Here is a 22542-nt window from a genome sequence, read left to right on the forward strand (position 1 = left end):
CACGGCACCGCCTCCTAACATGTTGGGGGGATCATGTTTCGCCTTCATAAGTGTAAATAAGTTGGAAGCTTTCGAGGATTTCCAGGCATGCTTAATCTGTTCTGATCTCCCTTGCCCCCCCCCCCAAGGTTTTGTTTTCGTTCTTTCATAATAGATGGAGAACAGCAGTCAGGGGAGTTATTTCTGTGCCTCTCGGTTGGCCGCTGACGGCCGGGCTCTCCAAATGTTTCAGGCAGGCTTCTCAACCATTTGAAGGACTTGAACTACTGAGCATTTTATTTCGGAAGTACACATGGACACATTTATTTAGGAACTTCACGGGCTTCACCAAAAGCTCTTCCCGTTTGCTCGCAATGAATAGACAGCTGCAGGTGGTGCCAGGAACGTGGGGCTAAGGTCTGTGGCTGCGAGAAGAGGATTCCATGTGGCCTGAACAAAGGCTTGCTGTGTTTTGTCCATGTTTCAAATTCCTCAGAGCATCTCTGTGTGTAAGCATTGGATAAAAAAACAACCCACTCCTCCCAGACTCCTTGCTCTGATCTGCTTCCATGTGCTGAGAATTCTCTGGTTTAAAGAATCTGCGAGTTGAGCTTGGGATAGCATTTCAGGTTCCAAGGGTTTGTTGTCAGCCTTTAATTCACGACCTGATGCCTTTTAAATCCGGTTTAATGGTCGAAATGGATTTTTGTGCTTTCTGCTCTTAAATGTGTTTGTAAGCACACACATGTCAGATTTCTTAAAGAATTTATTCCAGACAAGTGTGCAGAGGGTCAAATTACACTACCGTTATTTTTTAAATTAAGATCCTGGTGAGTTGGGGGAGGGGGACTGCAGGGGCATCTGACCTGATACGTAGCCTGGCAGGTAGGAAGGCCAAATTTCAAACTGGAAAGAAAATGTAAAGCATCTTCTCTTCTTCAACATATATGAACTCTTAATCCTCTTCTCCTGGTGATTTAGTTGCTTCTCCACACATTCATGTTAAGGGCGACAGAAGACATTAGAGAGCAAACATATTGCCTTGTGAGAAGACAGAACTACAGCTAAGAAGGTGACATAGTTGTGTTTGCCTTTCCTCTTTCCGTTCATACGGGTGCCCGGAAGAGGGACCCTCCCCTGAAGGCGGGGACTCCCCACTGCAGCGTCGCCACTGCCTTGTTAACTGTCTGGTATGTGTGGGATGTAGGTGCTTCAAGTTTGCTTAATGAATACAGGGTAAGAGAAAACCCAAGACTCCTAAAGAGATCCCTTTAGGAGTCCTAATCTGAAGGGAGAGATTAGAAAGGCTCAGCAGGGTGCTGTCCCTTCACACATGTTCTCTTTGTCCGCCCCCCTCCTGCTTCCTCCATCTCATTTCCCTTCTGAGAGTGGCTGCCCCATGGCAGGCTCTGCTGGAAGCCTAGGGGTGAGGCAGTGACCCCACCAGGCAGAACATCACTGCCCCTTCCCACCCCACCTCCCAAGGAGCTCCGGTCTCCTTGTGAGACCACACAATAGATAAGCTAAACAAGCAGATAAACAGAATATGAGACAGTGACACAAGCTTGGGGGGGTGCAGATAAAACAGGGCTAAGTGCCGGGACTCCTGCAGGGCACAGTCAGTCAAGCGTCTGACTCTTAGTTTCAGCTCAGGTCACGATCTCAGAGTTCTGGGATTGAACCCCGAGTCAGGCCCCATGCTCAGCATGGAGTCTGCTTGAGATTCTTTTCTCTCTTTCTCTGCCCCTCCTGTTTTTGCTCATGCTCTCTAAAATAAGTAAGTAAGTAAGTAAGCAAGCAAATAAATAAATAAATAAATAGATAGATAAATTCTTTAAAACAAAACAGGGCTGAGTGATAAGCGGTGGTCTTACTTGGATTATCACTTGAGGAGTAACTGAAGCAAGTGAGGGAGGAACCCTATAGATATTAGGAAAAGCAATTCACGCAGGACCAATAGGGCTGATGAGAAGCAAAGAGCCTGTTAGCTACTTAGTAATGAGTGTCTAAGAGAGAAAAACATTGTATGGGTCAAAGGCCATGTAGGGGACCCTCTAGGTTAAAACAAAACCTCAGCTATTCTATGGAATCTTCGTGAGTACATTTCCATTCCAAGAGGCAGTTTTAGTGTGTAGTGGTTCTTAAGCTGTATTTGAGTCTGGAACCACTTTGAGAGGAACTCGGTTCCCACAAGATCGCAGAAACAAGCTGATAGCCAGACGGGGGTAGGCAGTCTCATAACCCACCCTCATCACCTGCTGTGTCCCCAGTGCATGGACAGTCAGACATCCAGGAAAGAGAAGGGCGGAGCTATGGAGAGCTGCTGTGTGGGACCACAGACAGAGCATGGGGAAAGATTATGTTCTCCTGACACAGAGTATTTGTTTGCTTAGTCTGACTTTAATTACCACCAATTGCCACCGCTTGCTAGTCTTATTTCTGTTTTCTTTAATTAATAACATTTCTGTAATAGAAAGTAAATCATACCAAATAATACATGATTTCAAAGAAACACCATTTTTATATCTTTGAAATAAAGTAAGACGTGTGTGTATATATATACATATATATACATATATAACTCTATGTAGATATATTATATATGCATATATAACATACATATACTATGTATACATCTATAATATACATTCATATTCTATGTATGCATATATAATATATATAGTATCTTTACAAGCTGGTCAGCTTACTTGAGCTCAGATTTCAGTTTCAGTGGTAAGTTGGAGAATGTGTTATCCGCCAGCCCCAATTGGAGAACCAAGACAATAGAAACCAACAGAAGAGTGCAGACCAGCAAATACTCACCGGGTGGAGGTTCCTAGAGACAGAAAAACTAGTCACCTTGACTGGAGCCAAGCAGAGGCATCTCTGGGAACTTGAAACTTCGGTGTCCTTGGCCTAGCCAGGGGCAGCTTCTCACACTCTCCTATCTGCTCTGGAAAATGCCAGACCCTCCCCACCTCCCCACTCTGTTTTGGTAACTGAGGATTCAACTCCCAGTGCCTTCTCTTCTGGCCAGAAACCTCCAGCAACTCACTTAGACTTGCTGAGCCTTCCCTTCCTGGTTTGTAAAATGAAGACACTGTTGCCTCTCCTCAAGAGGAAAGAGTTACTCTTTCAAGAGGGAAAAATTTGTGTACACAGTAGCACTCGGTGGGGTCTGGTGTCTCCCCTCTTTCTCCCTGTTCTCTTTCATTTCATGAATTTCTGAAGGTATTGTCACTTCATAGGGAGCTCCAACTTTAGAAAACAATTAGCCATGGGAAAACTCTCTTTCATTCATTTACATAAGAATTACCATGGCAGTCATTCTAGTCTAGGATTTTGTGGAACACAAAGGGAAGTCTGACAGGTTAGTAGTGGAGAGGACACAACTCCAGGGTGCATCATTGTCTTCCCCCTCCACAGCTTCTAGCAAAATTCCTGTGGACCCCAAATCAAACTACCTCCTTTCTAAGCTACCTGATCTTCTCGCCTCCCTTCCGCATATGCATATGACCATTATTCATCATAGAGAACATTTGGCAATAAATCACATATGGCTCTGTGGCCTGTCTGCCAGTGTTGTTTTAATTGTTGTTTAAACATGTTGTTTAAATCTCACATTAGTCTATTTAACTTTTCCCACTGAGAAAGCAATAGGAAAACCCACCCATCTAAATGTTCATACTGTGGTTTCATTTGGGAAAACCCACTTTGCATACACACTGCCCAGAATTAACTCCCACTTGAATTTATTTTGTAAAACTTTCTGGGTTTGCTTTATCTGTAAAATCAACTGTAGTCCTAAAAATCGTTTTTGCTCAAGTGGGAAGTTGAGACGTGTAGACATGGGCAGTTAATTAAAACCCTAGGTGGACAATCCCTGCTCAGAATTGAACATTGCCATTTCTTTCACTGTGAATGCCTGAGTCCAATATCCTTCAAAGCAATTGGATTTTCCATTGTGCTGCATTGTTACTGTAATAGGAACTTTAGTGAACTTGGGGTAGGAGAGGGGGAGAGAAGCCAGAGAGAGAGAAGTTTTCCTAAGTGCTGTATACTGTTGTGAACTTGACTTTTGGAGATAAGGTTTTTTGGTAGAAATTATGATGTATGAGAGCCTTCCATGGGCTGGGAACTACACTACACGCTGTACCTAGTAGATGAGTTGTTCTATCTCCTCGCAGTAATTCAGGGCTCAGTTGTGCAGAACTGTATGATAGCACTGAACTTGAAATTGAAACAGGCAGTTTGCTGGAAAAGTGACCAAGAATGGGGACTGAGTGAAAACAACCTATTTGCTGGGCTTGTCTGAGATGATTGAGTTGTATAGTTCCCTCCCACCACTGGCCCAGAAAGGCTAAGGAGCTACAAGACCATCATACAGGATTAAATGATGTTCTGGATGCTCCTAGAAAGTGAAGTCTTTGAAAGACTTAAACATGTGGAGCCAAAAGGCTTTTCTGTGTGAAAGCTTTCTACAGATGTCTGTGCGTGTGTGGGTATTCATACTTTTATTACAGACGTTGTACTCTATAATTTCAGGATTTGAAAATGTGAATAGAGGGGACAGGATTCTGCAACGTGGGTTTTGTTGGATGATTCTTAATCTAACTGAACCAGTCCTTTAAGCACACTGATCCCATCGCCACCCTGAGACCTTGCAGATAAAGTAGATGTTGCTGCAGACAGTGCTTAAGGCAGGAGCACGCACGCATGCCAGCTACAAAGACAGCCCCATGGGCATCGTCCCCTCTCCTGCCCCCAGTCAGTCACAGACCAGCAAAAACAATGGCCCTGTCTCTCCACCGAGCACTCGTGTGCTCAGCAGAGCTCGTTAAAACGCCACCAACGCTGACCTCTGTGTGAGGTGGCATTTCTTTTAAAATGACTGCAGTTTGTCAATCTGCAAAAGGAGATCTTATACCCTGGGGAGGCAGAGCTGAGGATGCAACATGGGAGCTCCCCCCGGAACAGAGCAAAGTCCGTTCAACTGTTCGGAGCGTGAGATGGCCGAAGAAGGGAACAGCATCATGCACCCAAGAAAATAACTGAGGGGCAGAAATAAGGGAGTGGGGGGCAAGCCAGGGAAACTCCCAGAACTAAATGTCTAACCAGTTCAACTAAGACTCCTCACCTAGATTTTGGTGGCAGTAGTTTGATTTGTGAGCGCTCAGGGTAGGTTACCTCTAACAACTCTTCTGCCAAATAAATACCTAAAAATTCTGTCAAGCTCTCATGTCTCCGGTTCGTTCTGATGGCCCCAGTGGGCTGGCCCTGAGTGGATACACAGAACAGCGCAGCCCACCCACAGAGACCACCAGGCTGCCGGGCACCGAGTCCTGGACTCTGGTAGAAAGGAGATATGGAGAAGGGGCCGGCACACTGCTATCCTGTTCTCACTCATGGTTTCAGTGTCATTGACTAGGAGGGAATTCTACGTGGTCGATGGTAAATAACCTACACTGATCTCAGATATTCCTCTGGGTACCACAGTCCTTGGAGGTCATGCCTGTGGGCATTGCTGGTTTGACCTTCACTCTGCAAACAGTACCACTCCTTCCCTGAAGACACCCGTGCCACCCCTCCCCACAGCCACCACTTCCCCTCATGCATCCAGCTTTCAGTGGAGGGTTGGCCTGTGACCCAGGAAGGGCAGTTATAGAGTGTTCCAAGTCACAGGCCACGGGGACAATCAGAAGTCCTCCCAGTGAGAAAGTGGAGGGGAGGGAGATCCACTAGAACAAGCCAACAAGCCAGTAAGGGGTGACCCAGGAGCCATTGGGGGTCACCATGGAGAGTGATGCTAAACCAAGATAGGGGCCATTCGTCAGCCATGCACATCTGATGGTAAGTTCTGTAGCCAAAAAAAAAAAAAAAAAAGCCACAAAAAACCCTCCCCTCCGCCCCTCCACTTTTCTGCATTAGTTTCAGTTGGGTTTTCCATCATTTTCAACACAAAGAGTCCTGACGAATGCCCTATGTATGGTGTCTTTGAGAGAGTCTGTTAGTTTAAAGACAGGGAATATTTGCATAGAGTTAGTTTGAGCCAGTTTCCAGGACTCATGCTCTCCTTGGAGACTGTGCCCACTCGAAGTCTTCATGAGAGCTCTGGAGTAGAACCAGAGGGAGCCCATCAATGGATTGTTAAGAATGGTATTTGCTGGGGGCGCCTAGGTGGCTCAGTTGGTTAAGTTTCTGCCTTTGGCTCATGATCCTGGGGTCCTGGGATCAAGTCCCATGTTGGACTCCCTGCTCAGTGAGGAGCCTACTTCTCCCTCTCCCTCTGCCTCGCCTCTCCCCACTGCTTGTGCTCTCTCTCACTGTCTCAGAAAAAAAAAAAAAAAAAGTCTGGACCACAGAGCACCATTCAACCACCACCCAAGTCAGGGACTCCCTCCACCAGGGTGCGAACAGCCCTCTGAAATAAGGGACACTGAAACATAAATTTGTATGTTCCTATTTTGCAATTAATATGTCATAGTTATAGAAAAACTAATAAGATAACAAGAAAAAGAGGGACTATTTCTCCATCATTCTCACTATACACATAGGTAAAGATATCGCTAATTCTTGACTACCACTCCATTGTACTGGAAACACACAGACCAGGCTGCTACTATTATAATTCCAAGACCTAGCACTATGCTTGCCTCCTAATAAACACGATAAGCTATTAGAATAGTGAATGGGGGAATGCATGCAGGAAATGGTGTAGCATAATGCAGCTTTTCCAACCCTTCCCAGCTCCCATGAAAAGCTCATATTTGCAAAGCTCTCTGGGATCAATGAGGTTCCTTACAGCTGGAGACAAAGTCCCACTTAAGGGCCCTACCCCAGGTATATAACTCCTACTACAGTTTGAGGAAACTCAGAAGGAGTTCTGCACAGCCTGGTGTCAGACTTACATCAGTAAATGCCTGATACGATGATCACATAGGCTGGGCACTTGTCCCAAGAGGTACTACCCTGATTCTTCCTTCTACAGGAGAATCAAAGCTCAGCTACCCAGCGCCTCCCTTTAGCCCTCGTCTGGGGAAAGGGCATTTCCTCCTCGGTGTGTGAACTTGAACCTGGATCCACAAACCTGAAATGTGATATGTTTCATGTTGGTTAGATTATCTTGGTATTTAGAGATGGGATACATTTGGGGAAACAACACAAGGAGAATAATAAGAGTGATCGAAGTTTACTTTTATTTTGGGATAAGAGACAATCATAGAGTAGACGAGGCATTGATCATTCTTATGTAGTTAAAAAAAAAAAAAGTATTATACAGCTATTCCAAAAACAGAGCTCCAGAGTATTTTAAGAAATGGCACCTCTGTGAGCATGTGTGTATCCTCTCCCACAATAACTGCTCCACAGGAAAGCCTCATTTAGATGTACGAGCTCTAGGCAACTTATTGAAAAGCATATGTCCTTACCGTAATACCATACAACTCCAATGACTTCGGAAATACTCTGTCACCTCAGCTTGGAAATGTGTAATGCACTGTTCATATGGGGTCAGGTGCCTTTCACGGTCCCATGGATTTATTGTGGAAGGGAGCGTTAGTGGTTCACAGCCAATAAATATGGGCTTTGTCTTGCCCCTGACGCACACAGAGCCTAGTGACCCTGCTTAGCCTTGCTCAGTCCCAGACTCTTCATGAAGGGATGACAAGGACAAGTTTTCCGGCTTTTGTGAAAAAGTCCAGCTATAACCATTAACAGTGAGGGGCAAAGTGACTCTTCAAGTTTTATGATTGCCAGTCTTTAAAAATCAGTATTTGAACCTAAGTTCAAGCTTGGATCTTAAAACTCTTTTTTGGTAATACAACAGAGGTCAAAAATCATGTTAGTTTTCTTTCTATATCATGTAAAATTGTATCAGAAAGCTATCTTAGTGAATATTACATTGAAATAAAATATATTATGTGGGGGCACCTGGGTGGCTTGGTTGGTTAAGTGGCCCACTCTTGATTTCAGCTCAGGTCATGATCTCAGGGTCCTGGGATCGAGCCCAGCATCGGGCTCTGTGCTCAGCAGAGAGTCTGCTTGAGGATTCTCTCTTCCTCTTCCCTCTCCCTTCCTCCCTCTAAAACAAATAAATAAATCTTTCGTATATATATTATAAAATGTATAATGTATAAAGTGTGTTTTATATATATATATATGTACACATATATAAAGCAATGCTTTATATATGTGGCACCCTATATTAGACCATACTATATTATATTAATTGTTGGTGTGTTGTGCCATATTAATAGTAATCACCAAAATATACTCTGTAAATGAGAAAGAAATAAAATAATAATGAGAACCTGCACATCTTGTACAGCCACTGAACACTCTTCAAATGTAATCACACTTTCTTTTAGCAGCATCCTTGAGAGAGAAGTATGTGAGTCCTTTCTGCATGGCCACCCAGGTAAGATTTTGATTGTACATCCTTCGTCTAGAACATTATACCAGGGCCTGTTTTTCTGGAGTAAAATCTGGGATATTGAGGTCTAACCCAATACTTTTAGGGAGAGCTTTATTTTATCTCTCTCCAAGACACAAGTGCGTCTTTCTGACCGGGCCTGTGTGAAACAAGAGGCTGGAGGTCAAGCAATGTCTCCCTTGAGACTAGCTGACCAATGGTTGTTCCCTCATGGCAAGGGGAATTCAAACATACTGGCTTTCAGTTCTGTCAGAGTACCAGCAGAGGGAGGTGGCTGGGAGGAGTGCTGGTCTCCCAGCCCCTGCCCATGAGGGTCCCGCCTGACTTCACTTTTCTTCCTCTAATGCCCTCACCATCAAATGTCATCTCCTTCTCGGTTTCTTTTTCAACACCACTTATGGAGATTAAATAGCCTTCCCTGACATGCTGGTCATACGATCCCATGGCCCTTTTTGCAGATTTTGCCTACTTTTATTTATTTGCTCTTGTGTTGATTGTCATATGTTTGGTATTACACAGTAAGCACCACGGAGAGAGGGTCATGATGTCTTGTTGTCTGATGTACCCCCAGTGCTTAACCACAGTTCCCGGGTCATGAGTATTTATTGATGGAGTTTTTAAAAGCCTATGTAAATCCCTTGATGCACTCTTTGTGTTATTCATTGTTAATATTATCAGCTTTCAGTTTATGCAGCTAATGGATGTGGAAGAAATTACAGAATTAGGATTTCACCACGTTACCACCAACAGAGCGATAATCGATTCAGGCAAGAATCATCAGTGCATGCCAAAACTTCTAGATACGTGTTTGATGAAGAACAAGGATATTTACATAGCCTCAAAAAATCTCCCCACAAACTACAGGTTAATTAAAAGGAAAATTTTTAATTTTTCTACCTTATAGTAGAGAAACCTAGTAGATACCAACTTAACCAATGGCTCCAAGTAACATCACCAATGCTGCAACCAACCAATATCATGAGATTCCTGGTGTGATGCACCAAAAGGACTGAGCATCACCTCCGTAGAGTCCACGTGGAAGGAGCAGAACGTCTTTTCCTTGGTTCTCATAACAACACCAAAGATTATAGGTAAGACCCACCCCCATAACACTAACAAGGAAGCAGTTGCAGGGAATTAGATGACTTGGCTAATAATTAGCACTAGAAGGTGTCAGAGTCCCACATTTAGAGTGAGACTCCAGCCTTAGTCTTCCATCCATGTCCTGCTGCCTCTCCCAGGCCCTCAAATCCACACAAAAGATGAGTGAGTGGCTCCAACCATGGGAGGGAGCCTAGTGGTGAGCTCATGGAGAGGAAATCTGTGGCTGTGGGTCTCGTCCCACCATGGCCACTATCTATGAGAACACGGCGGGGATAGGGGGTTCCTCTGCACCCCTGCTTCCTTTTCTGTAAAAGATGGTTCTTGTATCATCTATGATTCTGGGAAGTAGACCTTTTTCTCTATACTTTTGATACATAGATTTAGCAACTATTCATTTGCACTATGACTTGGAAACTTGCTATGCATGTTTTAAGAGAGGTAATTTCCTTCAGAGTCAGATGTTTTGACACAATGAGTACAGTATCTTAAATTTGAGACAGGAAGAAAGAAAGGGGAAATGGTACGCTATTGGAGAACTTTCCAGGTGTAATAGAAAATGAAGCAAAATTTCTAACACCCCGACAACAGGTCAGAACCATCCATTCATTCATCCATCCATCCATCCATCCATCCATCCATCCATTCATTCATTTGTTCATTCACTCATTCATTTAATCATTTGGTTGAACCATAATGTCCAAAGCCACATCTCCATCAAACAAATCTCATTATATAATACTCCTCTAGAGGTTAGAAACCGTAAGTCTTCATTGGCTTGACTGAAGCACAAAAAGAACACTGTCCCCCACAAAGAAAAGGAAGGAGTTTTCGCTTTAATGTCTTCATTCCAGGGATATTTAATGTGGACTAGTATGTGCAAGGCATGATACTCTGGGATACCAAGGGAGGTTTAAAGTAGAACGTGAATAAGGGGATAAAGGATGAGTAGACTGTGCATGTGGAGACGGAAGGAAGGAGCCCTACGTGCAAACACAGGAAGAGAAGTACTTTAGAGTTAACGAATCTGAAATCTTTGTTGTAGGTTTTTAGGACTTCATCGGGAGGATTTTTTTTTTTTTAGCAGAAGTTTGATGCTGTAGTTTTTTGTTTGTTTGCTTGTTTGCTTAAATGCTGCTAGCTGAAGGAACCATAGAATGTTTGGCATGTCCCCAGTAGCCAACAGTCAGCTGGGAGAGAGCTGGAGCCCAGACCAGGGCCCAAGAAATGAAACCTCTGATTTCAATGGCTACTTGAAGGACAGTGAGTTGGAAGAATCTCAGGGTCTCTCTAAATTCGCTTTTTAAATACTGTGCAGTGAAAAATACTTCTCATCCACTAGACAAGGTTGGTCTCTCCCCTGTTCCCAGGAAACCTAGTCACCTTTCTCAGATACACCCCTGGTTATACTCCAAAACCTTCCCCGTGCCTCCTCCCCACGGACATTATCCCTGTCTTGCAGGATGAGGCTCTAGTGATGAGGCTCTAGAAATAGGGGGGTGGAAGATGGGTGGAGGGAGAGCAGAAGAGCACCCCGAGCTGTCAGATCTGTGTGGGTCAAAGAGCACCCCACAACAACAGGCAGATAAGGGGGGTTGTTCAGAGAGACTTTGGGGTATTGGAGGGTAAAGGCACATCCAGTCTATGGGGAAGACTGCCCCCCTTGGAAGTAGGTAGCACAAGAGGGGGGATGACCCAACTTCACACCTCTCCACTAGTTCCTAGAGGTTGGGGGGACCAAAAAGCTGTGCCATCCTCCACCCACCACAGATCAGAGCAGCTCCAGCTCAGGTCATTTGGGCCTGTGAGGGCAGCAAATGAGATGCAGAAGGGAGGGATTTGGCCTGCAGGTTTCAGATACCTGTTCCAAGCCTGAAGCTCTTCATTCCTCGGAGGCTTGGATACACTCCATGCACAGAGTAAGTAGAAGGAGCCGACGCTCAAGTCACAGCTGGCAAGATCCACTTAGGTTATGCAGTAGGGCTACTTGAGAATCCAGAAGTAGCCAGGAGGGAAACAGCCCATAAATACTTGATGCTCAGGCATTAGCTCTTGTCTGAGTTCTCAGCATATGTTATTGACAGTCGCAGGCACCTCTGAGAAAATCCTCACACATTTCTGGCAGAGGCCACGGTCTTTCCCTGCTGGTGAGAGTCCTCCACTGGAAGGGTGTCAGAGCCTGAATCATTCTCAGAAATCCCTGAACTAAATTCTTTGGAATCACCTGCCCCCCACCACTCACATACCTGCCTCTGCAGTGGCTTCTGCTGTGTTCTTGTAGGAAAATCAAGCTGTGGAGAAAAAGCAGGGATGAATTATCTGAGAGAGAAGTGTTGACAAGATAAATGATGGTCTTGCCCCTTGGCTCTAAGTTTCTGGAAGGATCGCAGAAAGGGCATGTCTGCTTATCCACATGCTTTACTCTGCAAGGATATTCCATCAGACTATTTAATGAGGAAGTTCACAAACAGTAACAGCAACACTATTCCTAGGGGGTGGGAGGGTCAGGGAACTGGTGCTGGTGTAAAGAATGATTGTTACTATTTCACAGAGAGATCAGGGCAGAAATCACGAGTAAACATTTAGAAACTTATGGCTGGGACTTCTGGGTGGCTCAGTTGGTTAAGCATCTGCCTTTGGCTCAAGTCATGATTCCAGGGTCCTGGGATCTAGTCCCACACCGGGTTCCCTGCTCAGTGGAGAGTCCACTTCTCACTCTGCCTGCTCTTACCTGCAGCTTCCCCCTGCTTGTGCTCTCTTTCTCTGACAAATAAATAAAAATAAATAAAATCTTTAAAAAAAAAAACCTTTTATGGCAATTTGACATGGCCACGACATGCGAGCCTATGACCAAGGGACCCATCTCACCAAACAGAGTAGAGACAAAAAACACCAGTCTGCAACAGACTGGAAATGAAAACACCAAACAAAAACCAAAACAATCCTTCACTGCGGGTAGCTTTAACAGCAGGGCTATGGCAAGTATGGTGGGGAGGGGACTGGGTTTTAGTGGTTCATCATGAACATGCATGGAGTGTCAGCCTGTGCTAGCAGCTAGGAGCAGAGGCAGCAAGACTGTCCTTGAGGAGCTCATGGTGCTCTTGGCAAAGCAGATGCATCAATGGACTCGTGACCTACTGGGATAGATGCTAGACTAAGCTTACTTTAGTTTTTTCCCCTGCACCTCTAAAGCAAGGATGCTCTTCTTGGTTATTTGGGATGCCTGGTATTAAGGATGCTAGTGTCCATATACTGAGCATTTATACAGTGTCAGCCTTTAAATTTAAAGCTTTGCATGCATTGTCTATTCAATCCCCACCAGAAGCCTGTGGGACAGCTACATTGTTGTCGCTTTCAGCTTACCGATGTAGAAATTGAGGCCCAGGGAGGATACAAAATCTTGTGCGAGATCATAGATTTAATAAATGGAAAAACCAAAATTCACAGATTGCCTGACTTCAGAATCCAGATTCTTTTAGTTTTTTAAAGATTTTATTTATTTATTTGAGAGAGAGAGAAAAAGAGCACTAGCCGGGAAGGAGGAGGGGCAGAGGGAGAGGGAGATGCAGACTTCCTGCTCAGTGGGGAACCCGATAATTCAGGGCTCCATCCCAGGATCCTGAGATCATGACCTGAACTGAAGCCAGATGCTTATCTGACTGAGCCTCCCAGGTGGCCCCAGGATCCAAAATCTTAACCCTTACTTATGTTGCCTTTAACCAGCCACACTGTATTTGCCTGTTAAATGATAGACGCTTGGTACATAGCAGGTGCTTGGGATAGGGTTGATGACTGTTGAGCAAACATTCATTCCCTCCCTCCCCAACCACACTCTAAGAAAGATGTGTACACCCCACACCCCTGATGGTGCATGTGGCCAGGTAACTTGTGTGGCTAGCAGAATGGGTCAGCGTGCCAGCTTTGACCACAAGAGCATCACATTTCCACGTGCCCCTCTTGTGCTCCTGCCTATGCTATTAGGAGATCCTTGGGTATCCAGTGGCCTAAGGAAGACAATGAATGGAGTAGACCTGGTCCTATGTCAGAGTTGAGAACCAAACTCAGCCGAGACACCTCCATCAGGCGACACCCACCGAATGGGCAGATGAGGATAAATGCTTGATGTTGTATGTATGTGGGTTTATAGTCATGATTGTGCATTTTGTAGCAGTACCTGACTAACAACAGGTTTAAGAAATATTTGCCGAATAATGTATCTGGTGCCATGGGGGCATAGAAAAAGATACTGACTCAGTGGATGCGGGGAGGAAAGTGTCCTCCTAGAGAAGCTCCTTCCTGAGTGGTTAATCCTGCAAGCTTATTTACGAGTGGATCCCCAGTGCCTCAGCCAGCACCTAGCACTGACCTGTAAATTAACATAATTTAGATGAATGAATACCAAAAATAAATTAGGTTAATATAAAGTGAGGTCTATGAGCTAAAAAAAGACTTTTTATCTAAAGGACTAAAGTTGGGGCACCTGAGTGTCTCAGTCAGTTGGGCGGCCGACTCTTGATTTTGGCTCAGGTCATGATCTCAGGGTCATGGGATCAAGCCCCGTGTCTGCTCTTCCCTCTCCCTGCCCCTACCCCTGCTGCTACATGTGTGCTCTCTCTCTTTCTCAAATAAATAAAATCTTTTTTAAAATTAAAAATAAAAAGGGTTAAAGTTATCAGTACTAAAATTTACAACCTAGAGGCAGAATGTTCCTCAAATTTGGTAACTATTCAGCGTCTTCAATCTGAAACAGCCATAGCTGGCTCTTTATCCTGGGGTACCCTTTGATGTCACATAAAGGCAATGCCAAAAATGCAGCCCTTTCTTTCTCTCCCAAAATGTGGATGTTCACTCAGTACATGCACTGGTATCTTGCTGCCTGGACTCAGAGAAGAAGCGACAAAATGTCACAAGATCGACAATTGGCCTCGAACTGCCAGTCGAAAAGAAAACTAGAGGTACTACTAGCAAACTTCCAAGAAATGCTGCACACTCAGAAGATTCTGGCCAGATTTGTACAGTGCAAAAGGTTTAAACAAAACATCCAAACTTCTGCGTGCTTAGCAATGCTGCACCTCCCTGAACCTACCACACCCAGACACATCAAAAGCAAGAGAATGAGAAAGAGTGAGCAAGCTCATGAATAAAAATTACATTTAGCTCTAAATGCCCCTTTGCTCCTAGTGGCTTCCCACAGAAGGAGGATAGACTATTTTGAGCAGATCAAGCAAAACCACCAGCATATGTAGGTTACATCTGAAACAAAGTCATTACCATGTGAAGTATCCTTAGCAGTCATAACCCTAAGAACACAGTGCAGTAGACTTGTGTGTAGTAGCACACCTTGAGGTGGAAATGGGTTTTTCCTGAAGAACGTATTTCTAGTTCATCTCCATGAATATTTGATGTATCTATATTACTGGGCTTTCAATTTGTCTGCTGCTTGAGCAGATGGCTAGTAGTATAAAAACTTGGAACTTATTAACACATCTGAATCCCAAGCCACTTGGTTCATTCTGAATACCAAATTAAGTATTTGGATGTTTTAAATTAAAACACATAATTCTTAAAACCTTGACTAGGGGTTTAGATTCTGTAGTCAGATTAACTAATGAAGTCACAAATCATGGAAGATTTAAAAAAAAAAAAATAAGGCACGACAGAGCCTCTTTAAAAGATGATTTGTCCTCAGGAGGGAATATGTAAAACATTTCATGCCAACCCCTTCTACCCTGATTATTTATATACCATACATTATAAAGGCACCTTATTTTCTTCTGTACCACTCATGGGACATTTTCACTATGTCACTCATCAGTCAAAATGTTCTTATATTATTGTATATGAAACCAAGTTTGCCTCATAGTTTCAAAACTCCCTGGACAATTTTTTCATTGGCTTTACCTTCTTTCCTCAGGGATCTACTATTCCCTTCTCTCTTCTACCTCCTAACAAATCCCTGTGCCTTCCCAATTCATTTGGCAAAGATATGGCAATGAATTAATGTGCTTTGGTACTTGGTGACTCTTCCGGGGCGGCAGGAGGAAGAAAGAAACCCCATGTCTCCTGCTCTGGGGAGCAGGAAACCTCTGTCCTACTGCCTTCTGCTCCCTCCAGCTACAGTCTTGGGCAACTTCTCCCATTGCCCAAAGATTCAGTCCCTGCAGAATCGATCCCTTGGGGACAGCCTCAGATGCTCCCTTCTGTGTGGCCTTGCCTGTCTGTCCTTAATCATGATGTGGAATTCCTGAAGTTAAAAGTCCCCCCCACCGGACAAACAAGCCCCCTTCCCTGGATTGATCCATAGTCTCCTCCAGCTACCCTGTCTCCTTTTTCTCTGTCCGTTCAAAGCCAAACGTCTCTGAGGACTTGTCCACATTCTCTGCTTCTGCTCTCTCATGTACTGTTCACTTCTTAACTCACTGCAATCAACCTCTGATGCTCTCAAGTCACTGACACTCCCTATGTCGGGGTTGCCCAGGACCCCCATGTTGCCAGGTGAAGTGGGCATTCCCACCTACCTGCATTCACTTGTTTCCTCCTGGGACATCCTTCCCCTCCTCTGCTGTCATGGCGCCATCTTCTCCTGCTTTCCCTCTTGCTGTGCTGACAGCTCTCTCTGTTTCCTTTGCCTCTTTTGCCAAAACTTTAAAAAGGGTGGAATGCTTCAGAGCCCATTTTTCTACACTGCTTTATTTTTTCTATATTCTCATTCAGTCTCATCAGTATGTTGATGGCACAGGCTTGTGTCTTCAGCTCTAGCCTCACACCTGAGTTGTAGACTTACACTCTCTGCTTGTGATCTCTCCCTGTATAACTTGAAACCTGAAATGAGATACATAACAACAAAACACCACCTAGTCACTGATTTCACTTCTCGCCCTCTCTCTTCACCCCTCGGTCTCCCCCATCTTGGTGATTGGCATCACTGTCCCCTTGCAGTTCAAGCCATTCCACTACCCACGCTTTAAATGACTAAGTCAGTCCTGTTGGCTTTATTGTCACAGTGTATCCCCAATTTCTTTACTGCTTTTCACCCCTCAGGTACCACCCTTGTCTAAGACATTACCATCTGTCACCAAGAATATGGCACCAGAGCTGTAGTTCTCAAAGTGTGGTCCCTGGACGGGCAGCATCTGCATCATCTGGGAAATTGTGAAATACAAATTCTGAAATATTGAATCAGAAATTTGGGGGGAGTGGCCCAGAAACCTGTGTTTTAACAAGCCCTCCTGGGGATTCTGGTAAAATCCAGAAAGCTGACTTAACTCTTTCTGCTTAATTTTTGTCTTACATAACACTGTCTTTTTTTTTTTTTTAATTTTTACTTATTTATTTGAAGGAGAGAGTGTTGGGGGGGATGTTGAGTGAGGGAGAGGCACAGGGAGAAGCAGACTCCAAGCTGAATAGGGAGCCCTCTGTGGGACTCCATCCCAGCACCTTGAGATCCAGACCTTCGCCGAAGGCAGATGCTTAAACTACCAGACACCCAGGCACCCCTTAGACCATACTGTCTTGCAATAAAACTTCCAGTGACTCAAACTTGTTATAAAAAAATTAACCATAGCACATACTGTTCTAAGTGTTCAGGTCCCTTTCTACATCTCTGATCACATGTCATGGCACATCTCCCATCCTGCCCCAATGCTCCTATTTCATTGACCTTTTCTGTTCTTTGACTGTGTGAAACTCATGTCTACGTCAGTGCCTCACACTGACTGTTCATTATTCCTGCAATGCTTTTCCCAAATCCCCCCAGTCTACCTCATTCTCACTGGTTAGATTTCAGCTGAAGTGTAAACTCTACAGAGAATCTCCCCTAAACTTCTTATCTACTCACCTGATCACTTCCAATTGAGTTTTTTGTTTTGCTCGTAACATTTATCACTACTTAAAACCATATTATTTTTCACTTTTCCTGGTTATTGTTTGTCTTTCCCACTTGAATTTAAGCTTCAGGATAAGGGTGACTTTATCTCATTCATTACTCTATCACCAATGCCTAGAACAGTGCCTGACACATCCACATTTGTTGAATGAGTGAAGATCCATGTTCTAGAGCTATCTCTACCTTGAACTTGGCTGTGTGACTTTGAGTTAGTAACATTTCACGACCTGAGTATCTTATCCTGGATAAGTGAAGATGCTGGAGTATTTAATTTCTAAGTTCCTTTCCATTTTTATAAGTTGTTAAAATCTATCAATGTTTTATATATTTTAAGAATGTTTTAAGGATCATTAAGAATCATGTTTTAAGGGGCACCTGGGTGGCTCAGTGGGTTAAGACGCTGCCTTCGGCTCAGGTCATGATCTCAGGGTCCTGGGATCGAGTCCCACATCGGGCTCTCTGCTTGGCAGGGAGCCTGCTTCCGCCTCTCTCGCTGCCTGCCTCTCTGCCTACTTGTGATCTCTCTCTCTCAAGTAGATAAATCTTTAAAAAAAAAAAAAAAAAAGAGTCATGTTTTAAGAATCATTTAAGGCATTTCAAATAATCGTCCTATATGCAGTAAAGTAAACACCAGAAAAGATGTTTTAAGAAGAAAAGAAAATAAGGAAAGAGGGAATAACAGAGAATGAAAGATAATGAGAAGAAAAAGAAGAGGAGGAGGAGGAAGAAGGGAAAGAGAGAGAAGAACTTTCTATAGTCCCACAAACCAGAAATAGTTATTGTTTGAATTTTTGTGTATTCTACCCAATATTTTTGCTATGGGTATTTTGCTTTCCCATCCTTAAAAATGGGATTATGTTATACTTTTTTTTTTTAATTTCCAATTACTCTTAAAGTTTTATGATAATCTTTTTTGTATGTATTAGTTAAGGTTCTCATTTGCAAACAATAAAACTTATCTCTGGCTAAAATGAACAGAAAAGGAACTTAGGAAAATGATATTGAGGAGCTCACCTAAAAGGCTAAAGAGTCATGACTGAAGCTCACTCTACTCAAAACAGTACTCAAAATGATACCAAAGATTGAAGCTATGAATACAGTTATTGCCACCCATGCAATCCACCACTAGAATCAATTTTTTACATCACCTACTTTCATTTCAATACATGACTGGTGAATGCCTATGTTATGTGCACACACCTTAGCAGCAAGAAAGCCAGGAAAAGAAGGATCTGGTATTTTCAGCTTTCAAAATGGAAGCCAAGTTTTGCTCCATAAAATAAGGAATTGCCCCAATATAATTCTTCATAGATGCTACATGGCCTGAAAAGAAGGCAAATTTCCAGTACAAATCACTTCTTAAGACAGACACAATGACATGTACACACACACACACACACACACACACACACACACACACACTGTGCAATTATAATGCAACATATAATGCAGCTAATGGTCTCACACCTGAAAATATGATCATCAATTTCCCAAAAATGATCAATCCAAATTCTTTAATTACTACAGCCATCATGATTCAAAATGTCAAAACTATGTCCATTCCTTCCTTAGTTCTTCATAATCCTTTCTTTTTACCCTGTAGCCCATGGACTACATAGTATAGTCAACAGCCACTAACATACACACAAAGATAAGAGAAGAAAGAACAGTAGTGGTTAATAAATATATGCATGAAAATACAAGAAATAAAATGCAATTACATGGCATGGTCCCGTTTCTGCAACTAGTCCCCAGGCTTTATTTGGTAATTATGTTTTGCCTCTTCCTCTACCCAGTCCTTTTGCCTTCTGCCAGCATTTTATGGAATGATGAAAATTTTTGTTTCTAGAGGCTGTGTCCCCTTGGTAGTACTTCTATTATAGGCTTCCTTTACTTTTTCATGTACCAGTTGATGTCCTAACTACGTCTGTAGTTTATTAGCAATCTGATTTTCCATAGAGTTAATCATCCCAGTGAACCATAACCCTATTTTCTTACCTGTTTTTCCAGTGAATGAAAAGCCTGAAGTATAGGTAGCAATTTTAGCGTGACCAGCTACATAACTTGCAAAACTGTTTGTGAAATAAAATATGGGTCTCTTGTTAAATATGTATTAAGAATTTCAAGATGGGGTACCTGGGTGGCTCAGTCATTAAGCACCTGCCTTTGGCTCAGGTCATGATCCCAGGGTCCTGGGATTGAGCCCCACATCGGGCTCTCTGCTCAGCGGGAAGTCTGCTTTTCCCTCTCCCATTCCCTCTGTTGGGTTCCCTCTGTTGCTGTCTCTCTCTGTCAAGTAAATAAATAAAATCTTAAAAAAAAAAAAAAAGAATTTCAAGATGACAACAGCAGAGCATTAAACCAAGCATGGGGTGCTTCTACGCATAGGACGCTGTGGGACTACAGGGACTGCAAGCCCACGGGTTGCACTGAGTTTCAGTTTTTCATTCAATGGAACAAGGATTGTATCCTATAGTAGGCTGTATTTCATTGCTACATCAATATCTGTCTCATTCCACATGCTTATCTTCCAATGTATTATTATTAACACTCCTGCACTGAGAGGTGAGGTCTATGTCCCCTCCCCTTAAACTTGGCAAAATCCTTGTAATTGCCTTAACCAACATAATGTTTTTCTCTCTCTCCCTCCTTCTGTCTTTCTCTTCCCACACCCACCCCTTCTTCCCTACCTCACTCTCCCTCTTTCCATGTACTCTGGAACTTTGAATTACCCTAAAGTTGCTATGCTGGAGCGATCATAGGAAGAGACTACATAGTGAGGTACTCAATGAGCTCCAGCTGTTCTGGTCCCCAGCTGTTCTAGTCACCCAGTCCAGGCTAAATGACTAAGTGAAGAAGCAGCCTTGGACCCCAGTCCCAGCTACCATCTGCCTACAACCTTATGGGAAATCTCAAACCAGAATCATTTAGTCAAATACATCCACATGTCTTACCCAAAGTCTTCGTGATAGATAGATAATAAATGATGATTACCATTTTAAACCATTAAGTGTTGGAGTGAATTCTTTTTCTACAGCAGTAGATAACTAATCCAGATCCCTTGAGCAATAACCTTCAGCCAGCAAAGTCCATGTTTTAGGGATGGGAAGCAAAAAAATTATGCAAAAGGATCATTCAGTATAATAGTGAGAGATACACTCATCCTTATATCCAATGATCCTTGGATGATAGTGTTCTATTTAGAGAGAGAACAGCACCATATACGGAGGTGGGTTCGGACTTAATAGTGAATCCTAGAGGATAGTACCACAAACTTACAAGGGTGGTTTCCCAGTTAAAGCTGTAATGGAAATGTCAATAAGAATTTTGAGAGCAAAAGGAGCATTTTGAATAATTATTCGGGAACAATAAGGCATAAATCAAGGCCATCTTAGGCACAGCAAGATGTATGGTCACTCTATCAATAACATACTTCTGGTTCCTGGGATATATAGTAAGACTGGTAAGTCACATGAACATTAACAATCATCTTACATCTACTGATGTAAATTCCTTGGTCAAAATAATGTTGTCAGGGATACCAGGATAGAAAATAAAGTCTTCAGCAAATCAATGATAAGTGATTTGGGGCATGAAAGTGACTTCAAATATAGAATACCTGTATTCTATATATATTCCACTGGGGACAAATTGCTGCTCCTCCACGAAAGGCACATCCATCCATCACCAGGTGACCAGCTGGTCCACCCAAGATGTGTCATCTGTTGGGACTCATAGTGGTCACTGGTGGTGTGGTTCAGCAGCCAGATGACCATAGGAGATGTTCAGGAAATGGTAGCTGGTAATTACAAGTTTGTGTTTCAATATCTGGTAGGCACACTCCTGTCTTAACAATTTTTTTTTTCTAAAGATCCTTCACTTCTTGAGCCTGTATTATTTTAGTGGAATTTCAGAATTCTGTTCCAATTTCCAAAACTCTCTTAAGGGATTCTGATTAGAATTCTAGCTAATTTATAGATTAATTTGGGACTTAATGAAGGCTATAGAGGGAAAGTTGCATTCTTAGACATATAAACTAGTCAAGGTATTCATGAAACAATATTCCACTGCTTAATACCTGGCATATGATACCTCATAACAGATCCCATTGTGAGCACTTTAAAATTGACCAGTTCCAAGTCTTTCCTAGAAGAAAAAAAAAAAAATCAAGTTTTCCCAAATGATTGTTGAGATTTGTTCATGGGAACAATTCAGGTAGAATGTGTAATAATAATCTACAGTTCCTTGGAAAATATCAATTAGATATTTTGATATGTTGGCTCCATCCAACAGTAATCAGACATATGGTCCTTGGAGCTTCCTGTGACTTCATGTAAGTGATCATTTCACAATGGTTCTTTCAAAATATTTCTTATATTTTAAATGTGCAGCTTTTCTGGTGGGTCAGCTGTACTGTAGGAGCTAAATTCCGTTTCTTTTTTTTTTAATATTTTTATTTTTAAGTAACCTCCACACCCATTGTGAGGCTCAAACCTACAACCCTGAGATCAAGAGTCACATGCTCCACTAAGCTAGCCAAGTGCCCCTGTTTCTGGCAAAAGAATTGTTATGCATTAGTTTCTTGCTTGGCAAAATAAATAAGATCTAAACAAAAGATTATTCCCATTTATTTTTTGAGAGTGGGTGAAAACTACATATGGTAGTAGATAAGAAACATTTTTCAGAAAGTTCTTAAAAGCCATTAATCAGGTAGACATAGTGATCTGAAAATTCTGTCTTGCTTTTCCAGTATCTTGAGGCAACTTTACAAATTTCTTGGTGAGGTTACAAATCTAGTTAATTGTATTAGCATCTAGCATAATTAACATTAAAGTGCATTTCTGTGACATTTCCATATTCAGAATTACTTATTCTTAACTAACCTAAGAAGTGGGTAAAGATATATGAAATTTGTAAAAAAATATCTAGGTTTATGGGGAAAAAATTACAAGAATTTACTATATAAGCCTTTATTCTGGTAACTTCTAACGTTTCTAGTTAGAAATGATTTTCTTAAATGTCATTTGGAAGCAGATAATAACATCAGAATAAAAGTCTTACAAAAGAGGTTTAAGATTATTTAGTTGCAGAGACATTCAGGGAAAAGTAGATAAATAAATTGCTTACTACTCACTTAACAGAAGAC

The 22542-nt window shown here is 42.7% G+C and overlaps 1 protein-coding gene across 5 annotated transcripts in view; it reads left to right on the top strand.

Annotated features, from left to right (window-relative positions):
* FAM110B (family with sequence similarity 110 member B) overlaps nucleotides 1-22542 on the top strand; it is a 184365-nt gene that overhangs the window by 157283 nt on the left and 4540 nt on the right. The window contains exons 4-5 of one of the 5 annotated variants that reach the window (XR_009403184.1): nucleotides 8346-8395; nucleotides 9315-9501. The gene's annotated coding sequence lies outside the window, so the exon portion shown is untranslated. Of the gene's footprint in view, nucleotides 1-8345; nucleotides 8396-9088; nucleotides 9136-9314; nucleotides 9502-22542 lie in introns of those variants that run through there. The other 4 variants (XR_009403186.1, XR_009403185.1, XR_009403188.1 and 1 more) reach the window with 4 other exon arrangements.

Source organism: Mustela nigripes, chromosome 3 (assembly GCF_022355385.1).
Source record: "Mustela nigripes isolate SB6536 chromosome 3, MUSNIG.SB6536, whole genome shotgun sequence".
NCBI classification, from domain to species: Eukaryota; Metazoa; Chordata; class Mammalia; order Carnivora; family Mustelidae; genus Mustela; species Mustela nigripes.